Source organism: Heterodontus francisci, unplaced genomic scaffold (assembly GCF_036365525.1).
Source record: "Heterodontus francisci isolate sHetFra1 unplaced genomic scaffold, sHetFra1.hap1 HAP1_SCAFFOLD_102, whole genome shotgun sequence".
Classification (NCBI taxonomy): Eukaryota; Metazoa; Chordata; class Chondrichthyes; order Heterodontiformes; family Heterodontidae; genus Heterodontus; species Heterodontus francisci.
The window spans coordinates 2,492,100-2,519,574 of record NW_027140380.1 but is presented as its reverse complement, the minus strand read 5'-3'; the positions used below and the strand labels follow the sequence as shown (position 1 = coordinate 2,519,574).

The window sequence follows — 27,475 nt, the reverse complement described above, 5'->3', positions numbered from 1 at the left end:
TATTGGGTATATCCAAGAGAGAGATCGATAGGCTTTTGGATACTAAGGGAATCAAGGGATCTGTGCTCGTGTGGTAAGATGGAGTTGATGTAGGAGATCAGCTGTGATCTTATCTGAATAGTAACAGATGATTCTGGAAACGCTCGTCAGTTCCAGCAGTATCTGTGGAGAGAGGAAAGGAGGAGCAATGTTTCAGGTCTATAGAAGGGTCACAGAACTGGACCATTAACCCGAGCTTCTCTTCTCCACAGTTGTTTCCGGACTGGCTGAGTGTTTTCAGTATTTTAGGCTTTTTCTTTCTGTATTTCATCCTTTTCCCATTTGACTATTTGCTGTGAAACTTTCAGCGTTGTGCTCAGTTCTTTGTGTCGTTGTGTTTTCTTTATTTGAAGTAATGTAAATAGTATCCTGAAATGAATTTGCCAAATGGTTGGGCAAATTGTTACAACCAGTTTTTGAGCAAGTTCTCCACATGCACAGTGAAGGATTCCTTCACATTTGTGAAGACCATACAGGACTTGCATATCGATAGCAATGCCGTGTCCATGTGTCATTTGACATTGCTAGACTATTCACCAATGTACCACTTCAGGAAGCCATAGATATTTGCACTGCAGTGCTATATCATGGCAATCTCGACCCGTCACCATTGTGTGAATCAGTATTCATTGAACTCGGCAACTTGCACAGTTGAGTTCAGTTTTATTGACACCATGTATCGCTGGTGTTGCCATGGGATCCCCTCCAGGCCCAGCTCTCACAAACATCTTTGTTGGATTCCATGACAAACCTGTTTTTAAGGGAATGACACCTAACCTCCGACCTCTTGCATATTTCCAATATGTAGATGATATGTTTGCTATATTTGAATCCGCAGCTGCATGAAATAACTTCCTTGCACGTCTTCATGGGCTCCATCCTGCACTCAAATTCACCTTTGGAATGGAGCTGTCAAATGAGCTCCCTTTCCTTGATGTACTAGTTGAGAAATCTGCTGAGTGGTTTTCTACCACGGTCTACCACAAACCTACCTTCACTGGTCAATGCACGCGTTGGGATTATTACAGTTCCACGCGCTATAAGATTGGTCTTATCGGCAACCTCATAAATAGGGCTGAGCCATTTGCTCACCGTGCAAGCTTGATGCTGAAATAGGGCGAATCAAAGACATCCTGCATTACAATGGCTCCACTGATCAGATCATTTCTATCTGTATATCACACAAACTTATAAATGGGCTGAAGGCCGTCATTTTGAGCCCTGAAAAGTGCCCAGTCTACTCAAATTACCCTGGAAGGGTAATTTATCCCCAGTATTTGAGTAACAGGTGAAGCTCGCTATTTCCTGCTGTTACTATGCAGGAGCAACAAGTGTGGTGTTTGCCACTAACAGGATGCTGCTGTCAAGCAAAAGAGACGTCCTGTCTATCACACAAATAAGTAACGTGATACATGAATTTCAATACCAGTGTGATGCTAGGTTTCTAGACCGTACATCCCAAAACTGGCGGATTGTATCAAATAACATGTCCCTTCCGCTGTTCGCAATGGGCCCTACCCAACCAACCCGTGCTTGCAAAACTCAAAACACAGTATCCAACATGAGATGAGATTCCACAATAGGACAACATTTGCTAAATAATTTTCAGTGTGCTAAGAATTACACTGACAACCGATTTAAGACTGTCAGTAGGGCTCGCAGTGTGGTGCACTGGTGTGTACTGTAAACTACATATATTAATACACAGGGCCCTGTTCTTTGCAGATAGAAAGAACATGCACACACATTGTGCCAGTTTCAGCTAAACAAAATAAGTGACAGCATTCACTGGCTGATTCCTCAGGGCAATGCCCTGACCAATCAGAGTCAAGCTGCCTGGTTTAAATTTCAAACAAAGCTGGGCAGTTATCTGTCAGTTACCATAAACTGGTGCATTCTGAATGGCAATGCCTCGCCCAATCAGAGTTCACTTGCCAACCAATCAGAACTCTATTCTCATACAGAAGAAAGTTGTTGTTTTCCTTTAAATTGGTATTCTTGTGGATTGCCCTGCTGAGTGCAAGACAAAAACAACTGGCTACCAAAGTTTGGACATCATGTCACTATTTTCACGAAATGATTACTTTCATTTTCAATATAAAAATATAAAGCAATATGAGTGCAATATTTACAGACAAATTCTATTACCTCACATTGCCTGATTCTTTCACACTGACAGACTATGTGAACTACTGTCCCGATTTTGCAGTTCTCACTTCCAGTTAGCAAATGTCAGCAATCTGTGATACAGTGCAGTTTACAGATCAGACCGTCAATCACAACATGCAATAATTGTTCAGCTTATGTTGGACTGGTGGGATTTAGAAATGCCAGGAATTGAGATGAGCTGTTATTGTATTTAATTATTTGTTTCATGGGATGTGGACGTCGCCAGCCAGGCCAGCATTTATTGTCCATCCCTAATTGCCCATGAGAAGGTGGTGGTGAGCTTCCTTCTTGAACCACTGCAGTCCATGTGGGGTAGGTACACCCACAGTGCTATTAGGAAGGGAGTTCCAGGATTTTGACCCAGCGACAGTGAAGGAATGGCGATATAGTTCCAAGTCAGGATGATGTGTAGCTTGGAGGAGAACTTTCAGGTGGTGGTGTTCCCATGCATCTGCTGCCCTTGTCCTTCTAGGCAATAGAGGATGCAGGTTTGGAAGGTGCTGCCTGAGTAGCCTTGGTGCATTGTTGCAGTGCATCTTGTAGATGGTACACACTGCTGCCACTGTACGTCAGTGGTGGAGGGAGTGAATGTTGTGGATGGGGTGCCAATCAAGCATGTTGTTTTGTCCTGGATGGTGTCGAGCTTCTTGAGTGTTGTTGGAGCTGCACCCACCCAGGCAAGTGGAGAGTATTCCATCACACTCCAGACTTGTGCCTTGTAAATGGTGGACAGGCTTTGGGAGTCAGGAGGTGAGTTACTCACCGCATGATTCCTACCCTCTGACCAGCTCATGTAGTCACACTATTTATAAGGCTACTCCAGTTCAGTTTCTGTTCAATGGGAACGCCCAGGAAGTTGATAATGGGGGATTCAGCGATCGTAATGCTGTTGAATGTCAATGGGAGATGGTTAGATTCTCTCTTGTTGGAGATGGTCATTGCCTGGTACTTGTGTGGCATGAATGTTAATTGCCACTTATCAGCCCAAGCCTGGATATTGTCCAGGACTTGCTGCATTTCTGCATGGACCTCTTCAGTATCTTTGGAGTCACGAATGGTGCTGAATGTTGCAATCATCAGCAAACATCCCCACTTCTGACCTGATGATTGAAGGAAGGTCACTGATGAAGTAGTGAAGAAGGGTGAGCCGAGGATACTACCCTGAGGAACTCCAGCAGTAATGTCCTGGAGCTGAGATGATTGACCTCCAACAATCGCAACCATTTTCCTTTGTGATAGGTACAATTCCAACCAGTGGAGAGTTTTCCTCTTGATTCCCATTGACTCCAGTTTTGCTCTGGCTCCATGATGCCATACTCAGTCAAATGCTACCTTGATGTCAAGGGCAGACACTCTCACCTCACCTCTTGAGTTCAGCTCTTTTGTCCTTGTTTGAACCAAGGCTGTAATGAGGTCAGGAGCTGAATGGCCCTGGCGGAACCCAACTGAGTGTTACTGAACACGTTATTGTGAAGCAAGTGCCACTTGATATCACTGTCGATGACACCTTCCATCACTATACTGATGATTGAGAGTACACCGATGCGGCAGCAATTGGCTGGGTTGGATTTGTCCTGCTATCTGTGTACAGTACATACCTGGGCAATTTTCCACATTGCCGAGTCGATGCCAGTGTTGTAGCTGTACTGGAACAGCTTGGCTAGGGGCGCGGCAAGTTCTGGAGCACAGGTCTTCAGTACCATTGCCGGAATATTGCCAGGGCCTGTAGCCTTTGCTGTATCCAATGCCTTCATTCGTTTCTTGATATCACCCGGAGTGAACTGAATTGGCTGAAGACTGGCATCTGTGATGCTGGGGACTTCAGGAGGAGGCCGAGATGGATCATCAACCCGGCACTTCTGGCTGAAGATTGTTGCAAATTCTTCATCCTTGTCTTTTGCACTGATGTGCTGGGCTCCCCCATCATTGAGGTTGGGGATATTTGTGGAGCCACCTCCTCCTGTTGGTTGTTTAATTGTCCACCACCATTCATCATTGGATGTGGCAGGGTGTCGATCTGATCCGTTGGTTGTGGGATCACTTAGCCCTGTCTATTACATGCTGCTTCTGCTGTTTGGCATGAAAGTAGTCCTGGGCTGTAGCTTCATCAGGCTGACGCATCATTTCAAGGTATGCCTGGTGCTTCTCCTGGCATGTCCTCCTGCACTCTTCATTGAATTCGGGTTGATCCACAGCTTGTTGGTAATGTTAGAGTGGGGGAATATGCCGGGCCATGAGGTGACAGATTGTGGTTGAGTGCAATTCTGCCGCTGCTAATGGTCCACAGCACCTCATGGATGCCCAGCTACGCATTGCTAGATCTGTTCAAAATCTATCCCATTTAGCACAGTGGTAGTGGCACACAACACAATGCAGGGTATCCTCAATGTGAAGACGGGACTTCATCTCCACAAGGATTGTGCAGTGGTCACTCCTACCAATACTGTCATTGACAGATGCATCTGCGGCAGGCAGATTGGTGAGGATGAGGTCAAGTATGTTTTTCCCTCTTGTTAGTTCCCTCATCACCTACTGCAGACCCAATCGAGCAGCTATGTCCTTTAGGACTCGGCCAGCATGGTCAGTAGTGGTGCTACCGAGCCACTCATAGTGATGGACATTGACATCCCCCAGCCAGACTACATTCTGCGCGCTGTTCCACCTCAGTGCTCCCTCCAAGTGGTGATCAACATAGAGGAGTACTGACTCATCAGCTGAGGGGCGGGGAGAGGGTGTGGTTGGGAGGGGGTGGTAGGTGATAATCAGCAGGAGGTTTCCTTGCCCATGTTTGACCTGATGCCATGAGTTAGCCCAAACATTAGTTACACCGTTATGTCAAATCAGTCGGTCTGTTGCCCTGTATATGTCAGTGAGAATCATTCTCAGCGCTCAGAACTCCCAGAAAAAGTAAAGTGGAAAAATGTCATTTCATAACCCAAAGGCTCTTTTCAGAACCACCCACAGTCTCTGTGAAAGGATTAGTTACTGTCAGGAGGGAGTCTGAGATGGAGTATTTGTAACAGTGGATTGATCAGTTTCACATCTGATGAAAGGTCACTGACCTGAAACGTTAACTCTGCTTCTCTCTATACAGATGCTGCCAGACCTGCTGAGTATTTCCAGCATTTCTTGTTTTCATTATAGCACAGAGTTCCCATTTCAAAGTTACAGAATTAACCACAATAATGTACTCTGAGATTCAAGTTAAATACCAGCCCAATATTGACACACATTATGAGTTTATAAGTTTCAGTATTAATTCCCATAGTGCATCCTGACATATACATTAGATATAACATAACATAAGAAATAGGAGCAGGAGTAGGCCATTCGGCCCCTCAATCCTGCCCCGCCATTCAGTAAGATCATGGCTGATCTGCCCCAGACCTCAATTCCTCTTTCATGCCAGCTCTTCATAGCCCTCAACTCTCCAATATTTCAAAAATCTATCTATTTCCTCTTTAAATACTTTCAGTGATCTCGTCTCCACAACTGTCTGGGGTAGATAATTCCAGACATTCACTACCCTCTGAGAGAAGAAATTCCTTTGCATCTCAGTTTTAAATGAGTGTCCCCTTATTCTGTAACTATGTCGCCTTGTTTGAGATTCCCCCACTAGTGGAAACATCTTCTCAACATCGACCCTGTTAATAAAAACAAGAAATGCTGGAAATACTCAGCAGGTCTGGCAGCATCTGTGAAGAGAGAAGCAGAGTTAATGTTTCAGGTCAGAGGCCCTTCTTTACCCTGTTAAGCACCCTCAGAATCTTGTTTGTTTCAAAAAGATCACCCCTCATTCTTCTGAACTCGAATGAATAACCTGTTTAGCCGTTCTTGATAAGTCAACCCCTTCATCTCAGGAATCAGCTGAGTGAATCTCTTTTGAACTCCTCCAATGCCAGTACATCCTTTCTTAAGTCTAAATCTCAAGTGTGATATCAAATTGAGAGAATCTGAAAGATAGTATAACCTGAGATACAAACTGAGAATTCAGTTTAAAACTCCCCCTGGATTGTGAAAATAAAAGATACAATAGCAATTTAATTTGTAAAGACTGTGCGTTGGATCACATTCCAGCCCTCATCCAGTATCAGACTGGAAGATACTGTAGCAATTCCATCAGTGCAGACTCAGCTCGACATTGCAGAGCAGGGAACATACTTAAACAACCCGGAACACTTTTACACAAGATGGATCATATTTACACAAGTAAGAAGATCTTTAACCAACAGGGAACCATTTTACACAATAACAGAGAACATCTTTACACAACAGCGAATACAGTAACACAACAGAGAACATATTACACAGCAGGAAAAATATTTTAAAAACACAGGGGACATCTTTACACAATAGAGAACACGATTACATAAATCATTGGTCTCTCGCTGTCTCTGCCTGGTTTTCTGTGTGTCTTTCTCTGTCTGTTCCTTTCTGGGTCCTGATAATCTCTTCCTGGTTTTCTGTGTGTATTTCTCTGCCTGCCTCATTGTCGGTGCTGTGACTCACTGTCCTTGTGTCATTGTGCAATGAGGGTGAGTCCGTCAGCACGTGTGTTGCTGAGTCTGGGATTCTTGAGCATTCAGACGACAATCCTATTTTGAGAAAAACATTGGGGAAATGAACATATTTCACTAACAGGCAGCTAAAATTTAAAACAGTAGTTAGCCGAGTGGCGCAGCGGAAGCGTGCTGGGCCCATAACCCAGAGATCAATAGATCGAAACCATTCTCTGCTATTTATGTTCGGTAGCAACACAAACAGTTCACTTTTAAAACATCATAACAAGATGCTTCCTGAGGCACTCTACTGCAATCAGCTTTTTTCTTCTCGTGAACACATCAATCAGTAACAACTCACTTTTGCTCACACGAACACAAGCTGCACAAACTGCAAACACGGACCAGCCGTGTCTCTCCCCCTTTGTCAACCCCTTCCTGCAGAGCCTCTGCTCCACCACCAGATGGTGATGTTGGCCACAATAAAACCAGGGCAAATGGTCACAGTCAGGAGACGGTCAGCAACAGAAAATAAAACAATAATAGGGAAAACCTTTACACAACAACAGGGGACATCTTTACACAACAGAAAACATATTTACACAACAGGAAATACCTTCAGATAACAGGGAGAACACAATCATACAAATGCCTTGTTTCTCCATCTCAGTCTCGTTGCCTCTCTCTCTGTCCCTCACTTTTGCTTCCTCATCGTCTATTCTTGGTTTTCTGTGTGTTTTTCTCTCTGTCCCGTTGTCGATGGTGTTACTCAGCGTCCTTGTAACATTGTGTAGCCAGGCTGAGCCTCCCAACACCTGTGTTGCTGTAATAAAAACAGAAAATGCTGGAAATGCTCAGTAGGTCTGGCAGCATCTGTGCAGAGAGAAACAGTTAACAGTTCAGGTCGGTTTCCTTAGCTCACATTAACTTTGTTTCTTTCTCCACAGATGCCGCCAGACCTGCTGACTATTTCAAGCATTTTCTGTTTATGTTTCAGATTTCCAGCATCTGCAGTATTTTGCTTTTGTACGTGTGTTGCTATGTCTGGGACTGTTTGAGTGCAATGCTATTGCTTTATAAACAGCGTTGAAACAAACATTTATCTCGCGAACACACAGCACTAATACACAGCTGGATATAAACAGCAGCCTGCAGCAGAGGGCGCAGTGGAAGTTTATTAACACAAATAATTCACCAACACTATATTTACTGCTGCCCACAATCACACCATGCTTCATCTCAACACGTTTTAATCTTAATTTGCATCAACTTCTTGCTTCCAACAAACACTTCAATTTGGAACACAGCTTCCAAATCACCTTTATTCACAAACCCGAACACAAGCTGCAAATGCTGCAAACACACACCAGCCCAGACTTTCCCCTTTCTGTCAACCCATTCCTGCATCACTGCCTCTCCATCAACAGTTGTCGCTAGAATCATACAATCATAGAATGGCTACAGCACAGAAGGAGGTCGTTCGGCCTGTCGAACCCGTGCTGGATCTCTGTTGGAGCAACTCACCTCGTCTCACTCCCCAGTCAGTTCAATTTTGGTGGTGGGAAAACTTCTCGAAAGAATAATTCGGGACAAAATTAATAGTCCCATGGACAAATGTGGGTTAATTCAAGAAAGCCAGCATGGATTTCTTAAGGGAAAATCATGTTTAACTGTCCTTCTGGAGTTTTTTGATGAGGTAACAGAGAGGGTTGATGAGGGCAATGCTGTTGATGTGGTGTACATGGACTTTCAAAAAGTCTGGCAGCATCTGAAAGGTCACTGAGCTGAAACATTAACTCTGTTTCTCTCTCCACAGATGCTGCCAGACCTGCTGAGTACTTCCAGCACTTTTTGTTTATATTTCAGATTTCTAGCATCTGCAGTATTTTGCTTTTATTGACTTTCAAAAGGAGTTTGATGCAATGCAACACAACAGACTTGTGAGCAAAGTTATAACTCATGGAATAAAAGGGACAGTAGTAACATGGATATGGAATTGGCTGAGTGACAGGAAACAAAGAGTAGTGAGCAATGGATGTTCTTCGGACTAGAGGAAGGTTTGTAGTGGAGTTCCCCAGGAGTCAGTGTTGGGACTCTTGCCTTTCCTGATATATATTAATGACCTAGACCTTGGTGTACAGGGCAGAATTTCAAAGTTTATGGATGATACGAAAATTGGAAGCATTGTGAACTGTAAGGATGATAGTGCAGAACTTCAAAAGGACATAGACAATTTGGTGGAATGGGAGGACAGATGACAGGTGAAGTTCAATGCAGAGAAATGTGAATTGATTCATTTTGGTAGGAAGAACATGGAGAGACAATATAGAATAAAGGGTACAATTCTAAAGGGGGTCCAGGAGCAGAGGGACCTGGGGGTATAAGTCATTGATTGAGAGAGCGGTTAATAAAGCATACAGTATCCTCGGCTTTAGTGATAGAGGCATAGAGTACAAGAACAAGGAGGTCATGTTGAACTTGTATAAGACACTGGACTCAGCTGAAGTACTGAGTCCAGTTCTGGGCGCACACTTTAGGAAAGATGTGAAGGCATTGGAGAGATTATGGAAAAGATTCATGAGAATGGTTCCAGGGATGAGGAACTTCAGTTATGAAGATAGATTGGAGAAGTTAGGACTGTTTTCCTTGGAGAAAAGAAGGCTAAGAGGAGATTTCATAGTGGTATTCAAAATGATGAGGGGTGTGGACAGAGTGGATAGGGAGAAACTGTTCCCACTTGTGAAAGGATTGAGAACTAGAGGGCACAGATTTAAAGTAATTGGTAAAAGAAGCAAAAGCGACATGAGGAAAAACTTTTTCACACAGCGAGTGGTTAAAGTATGAACTGCCTGAGAATGTGATGGAGGCAGGTTCAGTTGAAGAATTCAAAGGGGAATTAGACTGTTCTCTGAAAAGGAAGAATGTGCAGGATTATGGGGAGAGGACGGGGAAGTGACATGAGTTGAATTGCTCATTTGGAGAGTCAGTGCAGACATGATGGGCCAAATGGCCTCCTTCTGTGTAGTAACAATTCTGTGATTCTGTGATTCCAATATTCGAGTCATTTCTATATATGGTGGTCCTGACACTGACCCTTGTGGACATCACTGTTCACCATCTTCCATTCTGAAAAACAACCAAATATCACAACTCGCTTTTCTTGATATTTCATCCATTTTTTAATCGAAGCAGATACTGACCCTCCTATTCCAGGAGCCTGAGTTTTGTTACCCAGCCTTTTATGTGGTAGTTTGTCAAACGCTTTCTTAAAATCCATATAGGCAACATCCATTGCTTTCCTTTCATCAACCTTTTCTGTTACTTCATCAAAAAAATCAGTTATTTATTAATAGATGCAGCACTGAAACAGGCCCTTCGGCCCATCAAGTCTATGTCAACCAACAACCACCCATTTATACTAATCCTACATTCATCCTACATTCCCTGTCACATCCCCCACCATTCTTCTCCCACCTCTCTACACTAGGGGCAATTTACAATGGCCAATTTACCTATCAATCTGCAAGTCTTTGGCTGTGGGAGGAAACCGGAGCACCCGGCGGAAACCCACGCGGTCACAGAGAGAACTCAAATAATGAACTGATTGCCTCATTAGTTCTGTTAATAATACAATGATTTAATAGACAAAGATTTGAAACATTCCTGCCCATAAATCTTGATAACAGAGAGTGTGTGGATCTCCTGGCTCAGAATGTTTAATGGATACAGTCCTCATATCCGACAAGGAACCCCTGAACATCCACAGTAAAGACAGTGTGGATGAGGAAATGTAAGAGCCGGGAGCTGAAACTCAGGGACGGCCGAGCTCTCCTGTCATTGAGCTTGTGTGCCTGCTCTGCTCGCCGCACTTCCGGCTCTACTTTGTTTCCAATGAAAAGATGAAAAGGGCCGTTCGGTTTTCCTCTCACTGACAGCGTGTTTCACTCGGGTTAATATAACCCGGGACTTTTGCTGCTGAAATGAATTCTGCAAGGTCCCAGCAAACACACCAGCTCCCTCCTTTCTCCCCTCTTTCTATTGGATTGTTTTACCAGGAGGGGCTCAATAATAACAAACCCCCTGCAGGAAATGACCACAAATTGAGCATGTAAATGGGGCAAGTGGGCAGCTTTCTGGGTTCTCGGTTCTCCCTACCCCGCCCCTCCCTCCCTCCAGTCCAAGCCCCTCTTCACTTTCTTTGGGACTTTGATGAGGGTGAAATGGGGAAAGTTCCCATTGATGTTTGAATGCTGAATTGCTGCAGGGATCTGCGCAGGCGCGATGCAGCACCGCCCCCAGTGAGACGTCACAATGAGGAGTGGAGCGCATGCGCAGCCTTTCCCCAACCCAGTCTGTGTAGTCATTCACTCAATCAGGGGAAGATGGTTTAAATCAGCTGCGAATGGAGACTTCCCGGGCCTGGGGGAAGGGAACAAACAGCATCTGCTTCCAGCAGCCACTGCTTTGGAACCTGAATGGATGTGGTTATTCTTGGACACAAAGAAAAGTGCAGCGAGCTTTTTCCAACACACTAAAATAAAAGCAAAATACTGCGGATGCTGGAAATCTGAAACAAAAACAAGAAATGCTGGAATCACTCAGCAGGTCTGGCAGCATCTGTGGAAAGAGAAGCAGAGTTAACGTTTCGAACATTCCGAAGAAGGGTCACTGACCCGAAACGTTAACTCTGCTTCTCTTTCCACAGATGCTGCCAGACCTGCTGAGTGATTCCAGCATTTCTTGTTTTTGTTTCGTGCCAACACACAGTCGGTACAGGATCACTCCCAAAGCACAGAGATACTGCCAGCTCATCAGTTCCACTGGAACAAACAAAAGAAGTAGTCAGACACTGATCCCAAAGTCAAGAGACACATTTTCATTCAGTCAAACAACAGCAGGAGAGACAGAAGTTGATTCCATTTCACTCCAATTCAGTACAGCTGATAGGTTGATACATCAATCGCAGTCCAAAAACAAACACGCTGTCAGATCTAAATAAACTCTGTCACCATGGCCACATTTAAAAAATAAAACTTGAAATTGAACAGACAAAATTTACCTGATTGAAAGGTACAGAATGAATGCAAGGAGGCTTCAAGGGGATTTGGACAGGGTAAGTGAATGGGCAAGAACATGGCAGACGGAATATAATGTGAATAAGTGTGAAGTTCTCCACTTTGGTAGAATAAACAGAAAGACAGAGTATTTCTTAAATGGTGAGAGGTTGGAAAGTGTTGATGTCCAAAGGGACCTGGGTGTCCTTGTTCATGAGACACTAAAAGCTAGTGTGCAGGTGCAGAAAACAATTAATAATGCAAATGGTATGTTGTCTTCATTGAAAGGGGATTTGAGTACATGGTTAAACATGTATTGCTTCAATTGTATAAAGTCTAGATGAGACCGCACCTGGAATATTCTGTACAATTTTGGTTTCCTTATCTAAGGAAGGATAGACGTGTCATGGAGAGAGTGCAACGGAGATTCACCAGACTAATCCCCTGGGATGGTGGGATTGTCTTATGATGAGAGACTGCAGAAACTGGGCCGAAATTCTCTGGAGTTTCGAAGAATGAAAGGTGATCTCATTGAAACAGACAAAATTCTTACAGGGTGTGACAGGGTAGATATGGATAGGATGTTTCCTTTGTCTGGTGAGTCTAGAACAAGGAGACACAGTCTCAGAATAAGGATAGGCTATTTGAGACTGAGATGAGCAGGAATTTCTTTACTCAGTGGGTGGGAACTCTGTGGAATTCTTTATCCCAGAGGGCTGTGGAGCCTCAATCATTGAACATATTCAAGACAGAAATCGATAGATTTCTAAATACTAACGGGATCAAGGGATATGGAGATCGCAGGGAAAAATGGCGTAGAGGTAGATGATCAGTCACGATCTGTTTGAATGGCGGAGCAGGCTCGATGGGCTGAATGGCCTAATGCCCCTATTTCCTATGATCCCATGAATCCCAATAATGTACATCAGACGTTAGACCAAGTCATGCATTACATACCAGTTCAAAAATCCCACAGAGATTAAGACTGAAAGATACAGTATCAATTCCATTACTACAAAATGAAGGACTTGGAGCTTGCAGACCAGCCCATGTATAAGATTGAAAGTTATATTTTCATTCACAATCGTTTTCACAGAGCTAAATATTAAATAACAATCCACAACTTGTACAGGACTACCAAATAAAACCTACAACTGTAAAATACAGTTAATCCATATTTTAAATTAAACACAAGGCAAACAAATATTGATACATCAAGAGAGCGGGAAACAGTGAGAGCAGAATGGAGCATAAAGAGCCCAGGAGAGGGAGCAAGAGTTCACTCAGAGTGCAGGGAACAGCGAGAGCAGATGCAAAAAAAGGCAAAGGAAAACACAATTAATGGGAGAACACTGAATGGTGTAGAGGAAGTGAGGGACGTTGGAGTGAATGTCCACAGATCCCTGAAGGTAGCAGGACAGGTCAATAAGGTGGTTCAGCAGGTATATGGAATCCTTTCCTTTATTAGCTGAGGTACAGAATATAAGGGTGATCTGGGTGTCCATGTCAATAAGTCACTGAAAGCTGACATGTAGGTGCAGCAAGCAATTAAGAAGGCTAATAGTATGTTAGCCTTTATCGCAAGAGGATTTGAGTACAGGAATAGTGAATTCTTGCTTCAATTGTAAAGAACCTTGGTGAGACCGCACTTGGAGTACTGTGTGCAGTTTTGGTCCCCTGACCTTAGGAAGGATATTATTGCCACAGAGGGAGTGCAACAAAGGTTCATCAGACTTGTTCCTGGGATGGTGGGACTGTCCTATGAAGAGAGATTGGGGAAACGGGCTGTATTCTCTAGAGTTTCAAAGAATGAGAGGTGATCCCATTGAAACCCACAAAATACTTAAAGGACAGTCAGGGTAGATGCAGCTGAGATGTTTCTCCTGGTTGGGGAGTCGAGAACCAGGGGACGCAATTTCAAAATAATGGGGAAACCACTTAGAACAAAGAACAAAGAAAATTACAGCACAGGAACAGGCCCTTCGCCCCTCCAAGCCTGCGCTGATCCAGATCCTCTATCTAAACCTGTCGCCTATTTGCTAAGGGTCTGTATCTCTTTGCTTCCTGCCCATTCATGTATCTGTCTAGATACATCTTAAAAGACGCGATCGTGTCCACGTCTACCAACGTGTTCCAGGCACCCACCACCCTCTGTGTAAAGAACCTTCCACGCATATCCCCCCTAAACTTTTCCCCTCTCACTTTGAACTCGTGACCCCTCGTAATTGAATCCCCCACTCTGGGAAAAAGCCTCTTGCTATCCACCCTGTCTATACCTCTCATGATTTTGTACACCTCAATCAGGTCCCCCCTCAACCTCCGCCTTTCTAATGAAAATAATCCTAATCTACTCAACCTCTCTTCATAGCTAGCGCCCTCCATACCAGGCAACATTCTGGTGAACCTCCTCTGCACCCTCTCCAAAGCATCTACATCCTTTTGGTAATGTGGCGACCAGAACTGCACGCAGTATTCCAAATGTGGCCGAACCAAAGTCTTATACAACTGTAACATGACCTGCCAACTCTTGTACTCAATACCCCGTCCGATGAAGGAAAGCATGCCGTATGCCTTCTTGACCACTCCATTGACCTGCGTTGCCACCTTCAGGGAACAATGGACCTGAACACCCAAATCTCTCTGTACATCAATTTTCCCCAGGACTTTTCCATTTATTGTATAGTTCACTCTTGAATTGGATCCTACAAAATGCACCACCTCGCATTTGCCCGGATTGAACTCCATCTGCCATTTCTCTGCCCAACTCTCCAACCTATCCATATTCTGCTGTATCCTCTGACAGTCCCCTTCACTATCTGCTACTCCACCAATCTTAGTGTCGTCTGCAAACTTGCTAATCAGACCACCTATACTTTCCTCCAAATCATTTATGTATATCACAAACAACAGTGGTCCCAGCACGGGTCCCTGTGGAACACCACTGGTCACACGTCTCCATTTTGAGAAACTCCCTTCCACTGCTACTCTCTGTCTCCTGTTGCCCAGCCAGTTCTTTATCCATCTAGCTAGTACACCCTGGACCCCATGCGACTTCAATTTCTCCATCAACCTACCATGGGGAACCTTATCAAACGCCTTACTGAAGTCCATGTACATGACAGCTACAGCCCTTCCCTCATCAATCAATTTTGTCACTTCCTCAAAGAATTCTATTAAGTTGGTAAGACATGACCTTCCCTGCACAAAACCATGTTGCCTATCACTGATAAGCCCATTTTCTTCCAAATGGGAATAGATCCTATCCCTAAGTATCTTCTCCAGAAGCTTCCCTACCACTGACGTCAGGCTCACCGGTCTATAATTACCTGGATTATCCCTGCTACCCTTCTTAAACAAGGGAACAACATTAGCAATTCTCCAGTCCTCCGGGACCTCACCCGTGTTTAAGGATGCTGCAAAGATATCTGTTAAGGCCCCAGCTATTTCCTCTCTCGCTTCCCTCAGTAACCTGGGATAGATCCCATCCGGACCTGGGGACTTGTCCACCTTAATGCCTTTTGGAATACCCAACACTTCCTCCCTCCTTATGCCGACTTGACGTAGAGTAATCAAACATCTATCCCTAACCTCAACATCTGTCATGTCCCTCTCCTCGGTGAATACCGATGCAAAGTACTCATTTAGAATCTCACCCATGTTCTCTGACTCCACGCATAATTTTTCTCCTTTGTCCTTGAGTGGGCCAATCCTTTCTCTAGTTACCCTCTTGCTCCTTATATATGAATAAAAGGCTTTGGGATTTTCCTTAACCTTGTTTGCTAAAGATATTTCATGACCCCTTTTAGCCCTCTTAATTCCTCGTTTCAGATTGGTCCTACATTCCCAATATTCTTCCAAAGCTTCGTCTTTCTTCAGCTGCCTCGACCTTATTTATGCTTCCTTTTTCCTCTTAGCTAGTTTCACAATTTCACCTGTCATCCATGGTTCCCATATCTTGCCATTTCTATCCCTCATTTTCACAGGAACATGTCTCTCTTGCACGCTAAATCAACCTCTCTTTAAAAGCCTCCCACATATCAAATGTGGATTTATCTTCAAACAGCTGCTCCCACTCTACATTCCCCAGCTCCTGCCGAATGTTGGTATCGTTGGCCTTCCCCCAATTTAGCACTCTTCCTTTAGGACCACTCTCATCTTTGTCCATGAGTATTCTAAGACTTACGGAATTGTGATCACTATTCCCAAAGTAGTCCCCTACTGAAACTTCAACCACCTGGCCGGGCTCATTCCCCAACACCAGGTCCAGTCTGGCCCCTTCCCGAGTTGGACTATTTACATACTGCTCTGGAAAACCTTCCTGGATGCTCCTTACAAATTCTGCTCCATCTAGACCTCTAACACTAAGTGAATCCCAGTCAATGTTGGGAAAATTAAAATCTCCTATCACCACCACCCTGTTGCTCCTACATCTTTCCATAATCTGTTCACATATTTGTACCTCTATCTCATGCTTGCTGTTGGGAGGCCTGCAGTACAGCCCCAACATTGTTACCGCACCCATCCTATTTCTGAGTTCTGCCCATATTGCCTCACTGCTCGAGTCCTCCATAGTGCCCTCCTTCAGCACAGCTGTGATATCCTCTTTGACCAGTAATGCAACTCCTCCACCCCTTTTACCTCCCTCTCTATCCCGCCTGAAGCATCGATATCCTGGGATATTTAGTTGCCAATCGTGCCCTTCCCTCAACCAAGTCTCAGTAATAGCAATAACATCATACTCCCAGGTCCTAATCTAAGCCCTAAGTTCATCTGCCTCACCTACTACGCTTCTTGCATTAAAACAAATGCACCTCAGACCACCAGTCCCTCTGCGTTCATCATCTGCTCCCTGCCTACTCTTCCCCTTAGTCACGCTGACTTCATTATCTGGTTCCTTACAGGCTTTAGTTACTACCTCCTTACTGTCCACTGACCTCCTCATTTGGTTCCCATCCCCCTGCCACATTAGTTTAAACCCTCCCCAACAGCGTTAGCAAAAGCACCCCCAAGGACACATGGGACAGAGATGAGGAGAAATGTTGTTACTCAGAAGGTTGTGAATCTTTGGAATTCTTTACCCCAGAGGGCTGTGGAAGCTCAGTCATTGAGTATGTTTAAAGCAGAGATTGACAGATTTCTAAATACAAATGGTGTAAGGGAATATGAGGAAAGGGTGGGGAAAAGGGCATTGAAGTGGATGATCAACCATGATCATATTGAATGGTGGGGCAGGCTCGATGGGCTGAATGGCCGACTCCTGCTCCTATGTTCCGATGTTCCTAACTCCACATGATCGGCGAGGCACAGCTTCAGGCCGACTTGTCGGGTGGTGTAAACAGATATCACTGCTTCTGATCTTCACCAGGACAGAGTGAGATGTAACATTGTTCATCAAACAGACTGTGAGAGAATACAACAGAGTAAAAGACTGTGGAATAACAAATAGATTTGATTGGAATGTTGAATTTTGATTGGAATGGATAAAACAGCAGATTAAATTGGGATTCTCATCATTATATTGATCTGGGACAGAAAAACGAAACTGATGGAAAGAAGGGAAGAAGGAAGAAAAGAAAGGATGGAACTGTTCAGTTTTTTTGAGTTTTTTCACCCACCCATCAAAGCTGGATTAAAAAGAAGATGCAAATAACAAAGAATTTCACCAAAAAGAGAGATTAAATGCTGCCAAAACCTTGGATCGAAGGATGCCCCAATAGATCACCTGTTTAACTGTCTCCTCACTGGGGGATTTCAATCAGTGAGTGATATTATTCTCTACCGTTTTTTTTTGTTAAATGAACCCAGAACTGTCACTTGGAATTAATATCTGTGTCTCGACTCCTGAATAATAAAATTGTGAGTTTCTCGATATTTTCTGGACTCATTTCCAGCTGAAAGAACTAAGAACTCTTTTCTAATTTACACAATACTATATACACACTCATCAAGCCTCCGAAACTGACATCCTTGGTGCTGCTCTCTCCTCCCAAACCTCATCTCATGTGACTGTTACATCATCACTCTGACAGTGGGAGGGGTTGATCCCACTGTTTCCAGCATTAACCCTTTACATCCTTGTAATACACTGTCTGTCCAAAAATGGGTGGAGGGAACTTGTTTCATTTATTGAAACACCAACAGCTGCCAGTTGAAAATCAACTCAAACCCATCAGAGAGAGAGAGAGAGAGACTGTCAGAGAACTTCCTGCATCCAGTCCTGACCCTGTTACACTCCGCAACTGCTCACCCAGACCCCACTGAACACTGTTCCCGAGACACTTCAAATACTGTTTACAAAAGGCAGAAAAGGTCAAAGTTAATCACAGCTGTATTGAATAGAACAAAGTTTAATATCTTCTCACCATCTCTTGGTAACCACATGAGACACAGGTTTTCTTATTCGCTTCCTTTGATTTTTCTTGTTCCTGACTGACAAATATTCCAAACCTCGGCTCAACCCTCTCGCTTGCGACATGTCCCAGTCACGGTTGAAAGCAACACATAACGACAGAAACACTCTGAAACATACAACACGGTCACACTTTCCTTCAGTGAGATGAATGTCGAGCTTTTTTCCAGGTTGAATGCATCTGTGAACAAACTTCTTTGAAAGAAGTTGCCTTTGAAATATCAGCACTGAATTTCTGTACAAGGAGGAACAGCCATTCCAAACTCAGATCCTTCACAATGGCTGTTTTCTCCTGTGACTGAAATTCATTATGAAATTTGAATTCGAAGTCAAAATTCACAAGACATGGATAAAATTATTGATTTGGAAACTTCTAAAGCACACTGTAATAAGGCTCTGCTGGGAGTTGAACCCAGGATCTCCTGTTTACTAGACAGGTGCTGTAACCAACTAAGCTACAGAGCCAAATTGAAAGTGCTTGAGCAGTTGAAATCAGAGAAGGGCACTATTTATTCTAAAAAAAAAACAACAAATGCTGGAACCACTTCGCAGGTCTGGCAGCATCTGTGGAAAGAGAAGCAGAGTTAACGTTTTGGGTCAGTGACCCTTCTTCGGAACTTCCGAAGAAGGGTCATTGACCCGAAACGTTAACTCTGCTTCTCTTTCCACAGATGCTGCCAGACCTGCTGAGTGGTTCCAGCATTTATTGTTTTTATTTCAGATTTCCAGCATCCGCAGTATTTTGCTACTATTTATTCTCATCCCATTTCTCCACTGGTCACAGCATATTTTAACTTTTCCCACTTACTGATACAGTCAATCATATTCTCTATTTTTCCCAGAACTGAGAATGAATGTTTTGGAAGAAAATACATAATTCAATTTTTTGCAAAAGGTTACAGAACACAACATGTGAGTAATATTCCCCATTGCTTTCTCAGTACTGATGGATTGTGAAGCGGGAGTCAGCCAGAAGTCCCACTGAGCCGCAGTGACTCTGAGCTGACAATGAAATGAGATAAAGTTCAATCTTTCACAGTGAGATGCTGCAGAGAGATAAGATTCCCGAATCAAAGTGAGACTTTCTCATACTGTTGTTGAATTTCATTGCAAACACTCCTTGTACTCTCTGCTAGTGAAGCCTAAAAAAATGGAGAAACAGAATGGCACTCAAACTCACAACCCTGAGATGAAAAGTCTCATGTTCGACTGACTGAACTATCACTTCTACTCGGTCTCTTATTGTATGGATGCAATGTATGCTCCGATGCTGGGGCAGCTTTCAAATCCTGCCATGGATCCACATGTCAGAGTGAGTTACATGTTGCAGACTCAAGCAAAGGAAATCTGCTCACTTCCAAAACTATCAGCGAGTTGAAGCTGATTACGATCAACATCATCAGAGGTCAGAACTACCTGGTGAAAGAAAATACCCTGAAGAAGGATCCACAATTATTCAAACGCATCGGCAAAGTGAAAAACAAAAAATCGATGAGTTAATCCAAGACAAACAACAGAAACACAGAAGAATTCCATTCCATACCAGAACCCAGTCCTGTAGTTTTTGGATCCAGCTCTCAGTTACTGCTTCACCTTCATACACACACTTGGCAATCTGTACATTTAGTTCATTTCAATTTTGTCAACAGGCTCTTTGAATCCAGTTCTCTGGTCCTCAAATAGGCTCCGTGTGAAAGTCAACTCCGCTTTTTGTAAGGCTGCAACCAATCAATGACCTTCAACTGAAAACACAAATGAAGTAGAGGTCATGCAGGATTTGAAAACAGGACCTTTCACATGCTATCCAATCACACACCCAAAGTGAAAAACATACCCCCAGACCAACAAGCCATTTGCAAAAAGTATTATTTTTAGCTCTCTTTAGAACTGTGCCATTAAGTATATATTGCCTCTCCCTGTTCCTTCTGCTCAAGTGCATCACCTCACACAAGTCATATTAAATTCCATCTGCCACCTGTCTGCCCATTCTGCCTATCACTGTCCTGTTGCAGGCAGGACATTTCATCCTCACTGTTTACCACTCTTCCAGGTTTGGTGCTTTCGGTATATTTTGAGATTCTACTCTATATTCCAAGATCCTAGTCATTTACATATCGCAGGAAAAGCAGTGGTTCTCGCAGTGACCATTGGAGAACACCCACTGTCGACTATCCTCCAGTCTGCCAAAGAACCATTTACTACGACTCTTTATTTTCTGTCCTTCAGGCAATTTTCTATCCAATTGGACAGAGAGTCTCCTATTCCATGAACCTCAATTTTGTTCACCGCCCTTTTATGTGGTACCTTCTCATCCATTCTTAATCCATCCATCCATCCTGTCTTAAAATCCATCATCCTTCTGTTTGTTCATCAAAAAATGCAGTTAGTCAAGCATGAACTCCCATTTATTAATCCATGCTCACTCTCCTCAATTAACTCAAATCTCTCCAAGTGACTATTGCTTTTTTCCCCTAATTATTGTTCCTAAAACCTTACTCACCACTGCTGTTAATCTAACTGGCCTGTAGTTACCTGGATTGTCCTTACACCCTTTGTTGAAATAGGAAGTCACATTTGCCACTGTTCAATCCTCTGGCACCTCCACAGTGCTTGTTGGGAGGGTGTTCCTGGTTTTTGACCCTGCAACAGTGAAGGAATGGCGGTACAGTGCCAAGTCAAGATGGTGTGTGACTTGGAGGGGAACTTGAAGGTGGTGATGTTCCCATGCGTCTGCTGCCTTTATCCTTCTTGGTGGTAGTGTTTGTGGGTTGGAAGGTGCTGTTGAAGGAGGCTTGGTAAGTTGCTGCAGTACGTATTGTAAATGTTACACACTGTTGCCACTCTGCACTGGTGCTAGAGGGAATGAATGTTTAAGGTGGTGGATGGGGTGCCAATCAAGTGGGCTGCTTTGACCTGATGGTGTCAATCACTTGAGTGTTGTTGGAGCTGCACTCATCCAGGCATGAGTATTCCATCAAATTCCTGACTTGTGCCTTGTAGATGGTGGGCAGGCTTTGGTGAGTCAAGAGTTGAGTTAGTTGCCGCAGAGTTCCCAGCCTCTGGCCCGCTCTTGTAGTTGTAGCTGTAGTTGTAATTGTAATAGGCAACCGTCCGTCTCGGAAGGCGATGGGCTACACCCAGGGTGTACGTCACTTCTGTATTAAACATCATTTGTTGTGGCTGTGGAGGACGACTCGCGTGTGACAATCCCTTCCGCAGCTGGTACAGATGAATATCATTGGCCTGAGGTCGACTGATAATTTTTCCTTCCTCTGGGCTCTCTTTCCCTCCAAATGGTCATTTCTTTTGTCCTCTGCTTTTCCCATGGTCTTCCTGAATGCCTTTCTCCAGGAATTCCAGTCAGCAGGAAGGACTTCCCATGCATCGACTCCAATCCCAGTCAGCTTGAGATCTCTCTTGCAGATGTCCATGTATCACAGACGTGGGTGACCTGTTGGTCTCGTGCTGATAGCAAGCTCACCAAAGAGCGTGTCTTTGGCAAGGCGACCGTCATCCATTCAGCACACATGACCCAGTCAACAGAGTCACCGCTGACTCAAGAGGGCAAACATGCTGCAGATCCCTGCACGCTGGTGTACTTCCGCATTCGGCTCTCTGTCCTGCCAGGAGATGCCCAATATCCATCTGAGGCAGCGGAGGTGGAAGCTGTTCAGATGCTTTTCTTGAATTGCATAAGTTGTTGATGCTTCTCTATTGTAAAGGAGGGTGCTGAGAACACAAGCCTGGTACACGCAGAGCTTTATATTTTCGATCAGTTTGCTGTCGGTTCATACTCGTCTTCTCAACTTTGACATGACAGCTGCAGCATTGGAAATCCTGGTGCTGATTTCAGTATCAAGGGACAGATTGCTGGTGATTGTTGATCCAAGGTATGTGAAGCTGTTGACAACCTCCAAAGTGAGGTTGTCGATGTTGATGGAAGGTGGAATCTCCACGTCCAGACCCATAACTTTGATCTTCCTGATGCTGATCACCAGTCCAAATTCCTTGCAGGCCAGGGAGAAGCGATCTACAAGCTGCTGCAAGTGAACTTCATTATGGGATGTTAGCACAGCGTCATCAGCAAAGAGCAACTCACAGACTAGGAATTTACCCACTTTGGTCATGGCGCGCAGTCTTGCCAAGTTGAACAGCTTGTCGTCAGCTCTGGTATGCAGGTGGACACCCCCATCTGAGTCACTGAAACTGTAAAATAGCAGCATGGAGAAGAATATGCCAATTGTAAAGGATGTGAGCTGTGAGGAGGTTACAAGGAGGTTTCCAGGGGTCTTGGAGAGGCTAAGTGAATGGGAAAGAACATGACAGATGGAAAATAATGTGAATAAATGTGAAGTTATCCACTTTGGGAGAATAAACAGAAAGATAGAATATTTCTTAAATGGTGAGAACTTAAGAACTGTTAATGTCCAAAGGGACCTGGGTGTCCTTGTTCATGAGACACTAAAAGCTCACATGCAGGTGCAGCGATCAATTCGGAAGGCAAATGGTATGTTGGCCTTCACACAAAGGGTCTTGAGAACAGGAGTAAAGATGTCTTGCTGCAATTGTATAGAGCCTTGGTGAGACCGCGCTGGAGCATTGTGTCCAGTTTTGGCTTCCTTATCTAAGGAAGGATATACTTGCCATAGAGGGAGTGCAGCAGAGGGTCACCAGATGAATCCCTGGGATAGTGGGATTGTCCAATGAAGAAACTGGGCCTGTATTCCTTAAAGTTTCGAAGAGTGAGAGGTGATCTCATTGAAACTTGCAATATTCTTACAGGGTATGACAGTGTGGATGTAGACAGGATGTTTGCGCTGGTTGGTGAATCCAAAACCAGGAGACATAGTCTCATAATAAGGGATAGGCCATTTAAAACTGAGATGGGTGGAATTTCTTCATTCAGAGGGTGGTGAATCTTTGGAATTCTCTACCCCAGGGGTCTGTGGAAGTTCAATCATTGAGCATGTTCAGGACAGAAATTGATAGAAATCTTGATACTCATGACATCAAGGGATATGGGGAGAGCGCGGGAAAGCAGTGTTGAGGTAGATGATCAGCCATGATCATTGAATGACAGAGCAGGCTGGACGGGCTGAATGGACTCCTCCTATGTTCCGAAGAGAGTTGGCACCAGGACGCAACCTGCTTTATCCCACTGCTGATCGTGAAAGCGTCTGATGTTGCTCTATTGTAACTCACGGAACTGTGCATGTTTTCGTAGAAAGAAGCGATGAGGTCCAAGAGTTCAGGAGGGCAGCCTAGTTTCCATAGCAGTTTGAAGAGTCTTTCTTTGCTGACAAGATCCAAGGCCTTGGTGATGTCTATAAAGACAATGTAGAGTGGTCTGTACTGTTCACAGTACTTCTCCTGTAACTGCCGACGTGAGACAATCATGTCGACTGTCAATCTGCCAGCTCTGAAGCTGCACTGAGACTCAGGATAGATGTGTGATGTCAGGGTCTGCAATCCGGTCAGAGAAATGCGAGCAAAGACCTTCCCCACAATACTTAGCATGCAGATGCCTCGGTAATTTCTGCAGTCACTGCGATTCCCCCTTATTTTTGTACAAGGTGACAATACTTGCATCACGTATGTTTTGAGGTGCAGATCTTTCCTTCCAACAGAGACACAGAAGTTAATGGAGATGCTGCAGCAGAGCTGCTTTTCCACTTTAGATGATTCCAGGTGGAATACCATCATTTCCCGGGGCTTTACCACTGGCAAGATGGTCAATGGCCTTGTTGAGCTCTATTATGGTGGGGTCACTGTCCAGCTCCTCCATGACAGGGAAGTCTGGAATGGCGCTGAGAACTACTTCAATGACAATGTTCTCCGTTATGTAGAGTTCAAGGTAATGCTCCACTCACCTTTCCATCTGCTTGTTAGGTTCAGTGATGGTCACCCCTGTCTTTGTCTTCAAAGGTGCTGATTTAGTTACTGCTGCTCTCATTGCTTTCTTAATTCCTTCATACATCCCTCTAGCATCCCCAGATTCAGCAGCAGATTGTATGCTGCCGCAGAGGTTTAACCAGTATTGATTGGTGCAGTGCCGAGCAGTTTTTTTAAATTTCCAAAATATACTTTATTCATAAAAAATCTGTAAAAAATACATGACCGAACAGTTTCAAACAGCACCAAGTCAAAAAATGCAAACAGCGCAAAGGAGATCAGTTTCCTTCAATACAATCATGAGTTGCCTCACAACCCTTCCATTTCATTTGTCATTCCATATACATTTTTACATTTTACAGCAAATGAAAATTTTCCCAATACAGTTCGAGTGGTTTCCCATGGATCCAGCTCCTCAGTTCAGCTTGGTGGGGGGACCTTACACAGTTGTCTTTCCTCATTGAGCCTTTGCTGCGGCTTCCCCAAGCTTTCAGTGCAGCAGCTTTTTCGGGAGCAGCGTGTGAGCGAGTGAGCAGCTGGGAAAGTCAGTTTGAAAGTAAATTTAATTTCCTTTTGTTTTTCGGCGGTGGCCAGGGGGCTGCTGGGTAAGTAAAACACTATATATTTGGGCGGTTTCTGAACCCGAGACACCACACTTGTAGTGTCTCCCACCCGCCCTCCTCCTCTAACCAAAAAAAAAAAAGGACTCGGTGGGGTGTTTATAAGGTAAGGCTTTTTCGATTTCTCTGGTTTTATTGTGATTGGTAAAAACTTTTCGTTCCTTTTTCATTTAACTAAGTTTAAACTTAAGATTAAAAATGGCAGGAGATCTCAGACCCGTATCATGCTCCTCTTGCTCAATGTGGGAGCTCAGGGACATGGCTGATGACCCTGACTCCTTCACGTGCAGGAGGTGTGTCCAGCTGCAGCTCTTGTTGGACCGCATGACGGCTCTCGAGCTGCGGATGGACTCACTTTGGAGCATGCGCGATGCTGAGGAGGTCGTGGAGAGCACGTTTAGTGAATTGGTCACACCGCAGATTAGGATTGCTGAGGGAGAAAGGGAATGGGTGACCAAAAGGCAGAGAAAGAGCAGGAAGGCAGCGCAGGAGTCCCCTGCGGTCATCTCCCTCCAAAACAAGTATACCGTTTTGGATACTGTTGAGGGAGATGGCTCACCAGGGGAAGGCAGCAGTAGCCAGGTCCATGGCACCGTGGCTGGCTCTGCTGCTCAGAAGGGCGGGAAAAAGAGTGGAAGGGCTATAGTCGTAGGGGATTCGATTGTAAGGGGAGTAGACAGGCGGTTCTGTGGTCGAAAACGAGGCTCCCGAATGGTATGTTGCCTCCCAGGTGCACGGGTCAGGGATGTCTCAGATCGGCTGCAGAACATTCTAAAGGGGGAGGGTGAACAGCCAGTTGTCATTGTGCACATAGGCACTAATGATATAGGTAAAAAACGGGATGAGGTCCTACAAGCAGAGTTTAGGGAGTTAGGAGCCAAGTTAAAAAGTAGGACCTCAGAGGTAGTAATCTCAGGATTACTACCAGTGCCACGTGATAGTCAGAGTAAAAATGAAAGAATAGTCAGGATGAATGCGTGGCTTGAGAGATGGTGCAGGAAGGAGGGGTTCAGATTTTTGGGACATTGGGGCCGGTTCTGGGGGAGGTGGGACTATTACAAATTGGACGCTCTACACCTGGGCCGGACTGGAACCAATGTCCTTGGAGGTGCTTTTGCTAACGCTGTTGGGGAGGGTTTAAACTAATGTGGCAGGGGGATGGGAACCAATTGAGGTCAGTTGACAGTGAGGAGGTAGTAAAAAAAGCCTGTAAGAAACTAGATAATGAAGTCAGTGTGACTAAGGGGAAGAGCAGGCAGGGAGCAGATGATGAATATAAAGGGACTGGTGGTCTGAGGTGCATTTGCTTTAATGCAAGAAGTGTAGTTGGTAAGGCAGATGAACTTAGGGCTTGGATTAGTACCTGGGAGTATGATGTTATTGCTATTACTGAGACTTGGTTGAGGGAAGGGCATGATTGGCAACTAAATATCCCAGGATATCGATGCTTCAGGCGGGATAGAGAGGGAGGTAAAAGGGGTGGAGGAGTTGCATTACTGGTCAAAGAGGATATCACAGCTGTGCTGAAGGAGGGCACTATGGAGGACTCGAGCAGTGAGGCAATATGGACAGAACTCAGAAATAGGAAGGGTGTGGTAACAATGTTGGGGCTGTACTACAGGCCTCCCAACAGCGAGCGTGAGATAGAGGTGCAAATATGTAAACAGATTATGGAAAGATGCAGGAGCAACAGGGTGGTGGTGATAGGAGATTTTAATTTTCCCAACATTGACTGGGATTCGCTTAATGTTAGAGGTCCAGATGGAGCAGAATTTGTAAGGAGCATCCAGGAGGGTTTTCTAGAGCAGTATGTAAATAGTCCAACTCGGGAAGGGGCCATACTGGACCTGGTGTTGGGGAATGAGCCCGGCCAGGTTGTCGAAGTTTCAGTAGGGGACTACTTTGGGAATAGTGATCACAATTCCGTAAGCTTTAAAATACTCATGGACAAAGACGAGAGTGGTCCTAAAGGAAGAGTGCTAAATTGGGGGAAGGCCAATAATCCCAAAATTCGGCAGGAGCTGGGAAATGTAGATTGGGAGCAGCTGTTTGAAGGTCAATCCACATGTGATATGTGGGAGGCTTTTAAAGAGAGGTTGATTAGCGTGCAGGAGAGACATGTTCTGGTGAAAATGAGGGATAGAAATGGCAAGATTAGGGAACCATGGATGACAGGTGAAATTGTGAGACTAGCTAAGAGGAAAAAGGAAGCATACATAAGGTCTAGGCGGCTGATGAAAGACGAAGCTTTGAAAGAATATCGGGAATGTAGGACCAATCTGAACGAGGAATTAAGAGGGCTAAAAGGGGTCATGAAATATCTTTAGCAAACAGGGTTAAGGAAAATCCCAAAGCCTTTTATTCATATATAAGGAGAAAGAGGGTATCTAGAGAAAGGATTGGCCCACTAAAGGACAAAGGAGGAATGTTATGCTTGGACTCAGAGAAAATGGGTGAGATTCTAAACGAGTACTTTGCATCGGTATTCACCGAGGAGAGGGACATGACGGATGTTGAGGTTAGGAACAGATGTTTGATTACTCTAGGTCAAGTCGGCATAAGGAGGGAGGAAGTGTTGGGTATTCTAAAGGGCATTAAGGTGGACAAGTCCCCAGGTCCGGATGGGATCTATCCCAGGTTACTGAGGGAAGCGAGAGAGGAAATAGCTGGGGCCTTAACAGATATCTTTGCAGCATCCTTAAACACGGGTGAGGTCCCGGAGGACTGGAGAATTGCTAATGTTGTCCCCTTGTTTAAGAAGGGTAGCAGGGATAACCCTGGTAATTATAGACC

At 44.5% G+C, this 27,475-nt stretch overlaps 1 non-coding gene across 1 annotated transcript; it reads right to left on the bottom strand.

Moving 5' to 3' along the window:
* Positions 1 to 18,561: 18,561 nt before the first annotated feature.
* On the bottom strand, positions 18,562 to 18,635 carry trnat-agu (transfer RNA threonine (anticodon AGU)). Its single transcript has one exon. It is a non-coding gene; the product is annotated as a tRNA-Thr (tRNA).
* Between the last annotated feature and the right edge of the window lie 8,840 nt (positions 18,636 to 27,475).